The sequence below is a fragment of the Mercurialis annua genome, linkage group LG3, assembly GCF_937616625.2.
Source record: "Mercurialis annua linkage group LG3, ddMerAnnu1.2, whole genome shotgun sequence".
In the NCBI taxonomy this organism is placed as follows: Eukaryota; Viridiplantae; Streptophyta; class Magnoliopsida; order Malpighiales; family Euphorbiaceae; genus Mercurialis; species Mercurialis annua.
Window position 1 is genome coordinate 58,697,152 of NC_065572.1, and position 6,648 is coordinate 58,703,799.

Genomic DNA, 6,648 nt, shown 5'->3' on the forward strand with positions numbered 1-6,648 from the left:
ACATATCGATTCTTCACAACAATCTTTATTCACTAATCGCTTACCATCTTTCTCACTAAATAAAACGTAATATCAGGAATTACGTTTGACGATATATGTATTTTATGTGTTTTATGTATTTTTCGTTCAATTGTTTTACTATAAATTGTGCATAGGATAAAGCCTAATAAACATAGTTTATCATAATCAAAATTCTATAGGCATTGCCTACACGATATACTATTTATCATATGCACGCCATATCGATCAAACACAATTACGATCAATCATATACCAAAAACAAGGCAATTAACCATATAAAATATGCAACGCACGGTTTATACTATTCACGTGAATACGTGAATCAAATCAATCACATATTAAAGCAAAACAATGCAAACATTTCAATCACATAAAAACGTATGGCACACAATATAGAAATCATTTCGTATATGGGGTGCCTGATTGGACTTACCCCTCTCTCGGGTCACAATGCCACGTTCGCGTTCTCTAGCGCGTCTAGCACTGCCTCTATTTCTATGAACCAATTTAGGGTCATGCCAAATACTAAGAGCAGTACTCCTAAATATAAGAAATATCGATCTCTCACGTCGGAAGAAAAAGGTGGAAGGAAACCATCGTTCCACTCGAATTACTAGCTATCTAACAAGATCCGGCAGATAAGGATCCAAAATATTCTGACTCGTAGTCATATGACTCCACAAAGTCGGGTCCTAATCCCTTAATGTACCTAAGGTTGACTTCATCACTATTTATGTTAAGCTCAGGCATTGCGTCCATCAAACGCAGAACTTAGTAGTGTATGCCTCAATCATAAATGTACCCCTAGAAAAGATTCAATCTGTGCCCGGATATTCTTTAGGCTCGCCTCGGCCTAGTTCTCTTTTCAAATTATCTCATCTCTCATGTCACGGTACCTAAATATCTTAGCTCAAAATTGACTACCTCCAAATACTTCAATATCAGGATCCTCTGTTGGATCCTCCTTAGATGGGTCTTCCTCACTTTCCTTACTAACTTCCATCTTAGGCAAGATGGTCCTACCCCGAGCTGTAAAAATTTGTCATTATCTGACATATACATGTTCCCATGGCTCTTAGGTGATCCTGTGACGTTAGTGTGAAAATCATTTTGATGAATTCATGATCATTTTCCAATATCTACATGAAATTTCACTTGAATAAATAGGAGGCACTTCCTCCTCTTCTGATACAGCATGTAGATGAGCTCCATTTTACCCAAATATGAACAGAAACAATTTTTAACCATGAGATACTGTCCAAACCACCCTTCCACAATATCCAATAATTTAATATATGATATGCACTATCTAACTTAAAGCTTGACTAACTATCTAAGCATATCACATTCATTTAAAAACTTAGCAATCTCATACTCACACGTTCTAATCGGCAATGGATAGCTTATAACATTAAACAAACTCAAGCAAACACATATAGGCAATAAGGCTCGACTCTATACGCTGCAGTAGTTCCTAGGTACTTAAGGTCAAACAGACACTCTTCACAGACTGGCAGTGGTAACTGGACCAACTGCTCTGATACCAACTTTGTCACGACCCAAAATCGAGGGCCGCGACCGGCGCTAGGGAATGGGAATTGTAGTTCCGAATCCCGTAGCAAGCCTGAAATTCACTATAAATTTTTCGCAATTATGTTATAACACGGAAGCATTTAATTATGAAAACATTACTAGCCATTTTATAAACACTGACTATGTATATCTAACATTGTTATAATATTCATTTTATACACAACAGCAATTATAAACATTTTCCAACACTATAACATTATCCTAGGTCATGACTGGTCACACAATGTACTACTGCAGCGGTCGCGGAAGTCGGACTGTACATAGCTAAACAAACTTCCGGCAAATTGATGGACTTTTAGTCACTCCAAGTCTACGTACCTGAAATGTTTTAAAAACCACGGGGTCAGCTTAAGCTGAGTGAGATATACCTTACTAACGGTATTATCACAAAATAACATCGCAAGTGAAAATCATTTATTCAAACAAACATAATATCATTATATTTCAAACAAAGAATTGATCCGATAGAAACCTTAATCTTAAACTCCTAACCTTTCCTAACATGTATCGTATTCATATCAAATCAATTTGATCCAAGTGGTACGGTCCCGAGATAGTTCAACCGAGTTACTCGTTACCACGTGGCATAGTCCCGAGATAGTTCAACCGAGTTACATCATGCCACTGCTTAATCCCAAGGTGTGAGTCCCGAGATAGTTCAACCGAGTTACTCACCAGATACGGGTCCCGAGATAGTTCGACCGAGTTACCTCGTATCTGCCAAAATTATAATCCTCCTTTCCGATACCCAAACATATTCCATTTCATAATCATATATTGAGCTCATGTCAAACAATTCTAAGTACAGACATCTAGACTCTTACAAACACCGGTGATCACACGGCCTATTGACGCCCAATAGGTAGCTTGTTTCTTCGGATCACACACCAATTTCAAACATAGAACAAATAGCAATAAACGCTATACAAAATGTCAAACATAGAACAAACAACAACCAAAACACCACTCAATTTGATCCAACACCAAATATGTAATTCATTCTCAAATATATAATAAATCAATTCACAATTTAAATATCAAACATAAACTATTAATATATATATATACTCGTATATATATATATATATATATATATATATATATATATATATATATATATATATATATATATATATATATATATATATATATATATATATATATATATATATATATATATATATAATAAGTCATATTCCGTGTATCTCACGGTAGAATAACCATTTAATTCATATAATTTCAAATCACAACAGTTATTATATAATGCAATGTATTTTTTTATAACTTATAAATAAAATATTTTATAATATACTGATAGCGTAATAATACGCGAGAGTAAAGTATACTCACTCCTTGCTTTCCAATCCAAATTGTTTATACGCATTAGTCTTGGCCGAATACTCCTAGGCCAAAACCGTCGATCCCTTCGCCTCTCGGTTTGTCTGTTACAAACGAGGTTCAAAAATGCATTTAAATTAAATTGGCATTATAAAATCAAAACTACTAAATTAATATCTTAAGTTAAGTTCCCTTAACTTCAACCTATCTATAACGCTCAATTTATCCCTTAGAATCCTCTCAAACGTCCAAATTCATTTCGTCGCGTTTTTACGTCAATTTCGCCTTTTCGTTTTTAAATCTCAAAATGCTTAACCTTAATATATTTTTCCTTAGCATTTTGAGTTTAAAACAGCAAATACAATCCTTAGTGTCCTTACTTTAGGTTCACCCCTTTGACCTTAGTCGAAACGCACTTAATTCGCTAAACGTTATCTATTGATTCTTGCTCGGTTCAAACACGATACTAAAGCAACATTTGAAATTCGTTTAGCATAAATATTACACTAAGTCATTAACATTATTATCAACTTAGGACATCCCTATTACACCTTCTATAATCATTTTACTTATTTATTTTGATATCACATTTTTAACATAAGTTTCGTCATTTACGTTCTATGTTTAAAACGTCAATTTTATGGTTATTCTTTTAACGTTTTAATCGATTTAAATCAGCCTATAACTCAATATAATTACCTATGTATTCATTTTTAATCATGTCATAATCTTAAACCAACTTCAATTACAATTCACTAACATTTTACTCCAAAAACTGTTTTTAAAGTCTAGTTCGATTCCTAGTTTCGTAACTCCGTTAACTATCGAAACAATTACGCATTCGAACACGAACGGAGGGTGGCATCAGCCCCCTCCCCCTCAACTCAGCCCTTCCCTGTTTTGACAAGGGAGGGGCCGGCCAATGCCCTGGTGCGTCGCACCAGGGCTGCTGCTCACGGCAGCAACTCACCGTGCTTCGGCACGGTGAGAAATCCGGCCACCATGGCTGGAAAACAGCCACCAAACACCCTTTAATCTCACCAAATCATCAACCCAAACACAGCTCTCACAACCTCACTCAACCACCCTTAATTTTAGTTTAAACTTAACCAAAATCATGCCAAAACTATTAATTATAAGCTTATAAACATCATTTTCAACCATTATCATCAAAACAGAAATTTACAGCAGCAACCCTAACTTTAAGATGAGATTTATACCTTGACTTATTGGGCTCAATCAGTAGGTATGGTTCTCCTCTTTCCGTTGCCGCAAGAATCGACCAAAACCGAGCTAAAACGAATAAGTTATGGTGAATTGAAGTTTGGTTTTCATATGGAGTTGAGAAGATGAAGATGGTGAGGGTTTGAGCTGAGAATTGGGGTGTATATTCTGATCTTAATCATTTAATTGACTATATATATTTACCGCAAAAATGCACTTCAACCCTTAATGAAGCCACCTCCTCAACATTTAGTCCTAAGCTTTTCTTTTACTCAATTTAGTCCAAAAATCACTCAATCGTTAAATCTCGATAAATTTTGTATTATTTATGTCCAAATAAATAATACTCTTCCGCCAACTCACTATTTAGACTCCGCTAATCGATTTTTGCCAAATTTTGGCTAAAACGCTCAATTTTCCAATTTGAGCGAAAACGACGATTTCCGTCACTTTTTCATCCTTATTTTTCTTTTATGAATATTGATATCCAAATTATCAATATTATTTTCTTAATTTCTGATTCCCGTCAATAATTTATTTATTTAATATTTTTCGGACATAAAATTCCATTTTCTAATTTTTTCGGGGACTTAATCTTACTTTTAATTCCAACTTTTCCTTCGTCCCGTTTAATTAATTTAGGCATTACAAATATTGAAATTCATTCTTTAAATTTCAATATCGACCTATCCTCGGTCTTAATTACTTAATTTCTTCGCTAACTCCTTTTTCTAGTCGCTCTGACTATTAATTTAAATTGCGTTGCTCACTTTGGCGACGTCAAAAGTACGGGGTATTACAAGAATAGTACACAAGACCCACACAGGTGGCGTTGGTCACTGACTTAGAGACAAGCCCGAAGTCACTGACTCAAAGACAAGTCCGAAGTCTCAGTACGCAGTGTTACCAGAAGACCAGATAACGCCCTTATCCCGTGAAATCAGGATAAGGACGGATTTTACCTAATCTTAACAAGAAGATGAACTCAAATCAGTAACAAGACTCATACTACAACGCAATGACTATCTATTATATATTAATGGACCTAGGTCAGGTAAAGGACACCTTTTATTACTCATATTCACTCAAAAATCTTATCAATTCACTCTATCTGACTTAGGCATCGGAGGGTACTCGAGCCAACACCGGCTCGAATCCTTCTAACCTATCTTTTCTGTGTAGATTGAAAATCACACTCAGACCGGCCACATCAAGACCGAATCCAGCATCACCGGAACCATCACTGGTTGAATAACCCTAGTTATTCTAACCCACACGCATTTTTGAAAACCGATGCGGTGGTCCAGGGTCTTAGTTCACATGCCTTACCTTAGAGGCAACCCTGTCTCAAACCACGCGACCGTAAAATATGTTTAATAAAATCTCCTCGAACACTTTTCCGTTTCAAAGTGTTATATAAACATATTAAAAACTCGCACAGTAGGCATACAAACGTACGGCCAGCAGAGCTATAAACGGTGTCTTTGCAGACCAAAGACACAAAGCCTTGCCTACCCGTAGAGGGACACAACTAAACACCATATGCCAAGTAAGTAGCCACCTAATACTTATAAACAACTTCGGGTTCCTATCAGAGTATATCAACGAAGGAACCCCGATATGGCCATTGGCATAGCACTCCTATACACACTACTGCAGTATCTAAGAGTTCAAAGTGTTATTTACATATTGCCAAGAAAAAGATTCCCTGACAGAGAAGGTTGGAAGCTTGACCAGACCCGAATGCTAGGTATCTGAAAATGATAAATAACAACGGAGTCATAAATATAAATATTTCTGAATGAGTAGATAAGTTTACAATTAAAAATACCAAAATCGTATGTAGGTAAAATATCGGTATATCAAACTATTACCATACTCGATCCAAATGAAACTCTGGTCCTGCTACGTTATAATCCTATCATATATAATGCATATGCTCAACTCTTGTGCAATACAGGATGAGCTGTATACTTATGTATCACAGCCATCTTACCTTTGTATAAGGTTGCTGGGCCGGAACTTAAGTCACTGCCACCTCAGGACTACCCGTTAGGTTTAAGCCTATTTGCAAGCATTTGGCTTCACAACCTAACCTCATTATATATGTTTATAATATTTACCTCTCATATAGTTCATTAACACTGGTGATCACACAGTCCTATTATTGCCCAATAGATAGCTCGTTTCAGTGGATTTTCCTTGGCTAATTTTCATACTTAGTGCGATTTCTGGATTAAAAACAATTGAATACTAATATTTAAAAGTAAACAAATGAAACTCACAAACACCGCTAGGTCTGATACTTATTCATGTGGTATGTGTGTTTGACTCCTATGGTCGAGGTCAGATTGATGGCTAGCTGGTCGGACTAAACACACAAAACAAACAGGATAAATACATCAATATATGTTTCTTATATAATTTATAGGTTAAGAAACCTAGTTTTAGGTCAAACATATAATCATATAA

General features: G+C 35.7%; 1 long non-coding RNA gene across 1 annotated transcript; it reads right to left on the reverse strand.

Moving 5' to 3' along the window:
- Positions 1–1,693: 1,693 nt before the first annotated feature.
- Positions 1,694–4,326, reverse strand: LOC126671975 (uncharacterized). Its single transcript, XR_007639210.2, has 3 exons — positions 4,173–4,326; positions 2,965–3,056; positions 1,694–1,932 (listed from the first exon to the last, which is right to left on the reverse strand). It is a non-coding gene; the product is annotated as an uncharacterized LOC126671975 (long non-coding RNA).
- Positions 4,327–6,648: the final 2,322 nt, after the last annotated feature.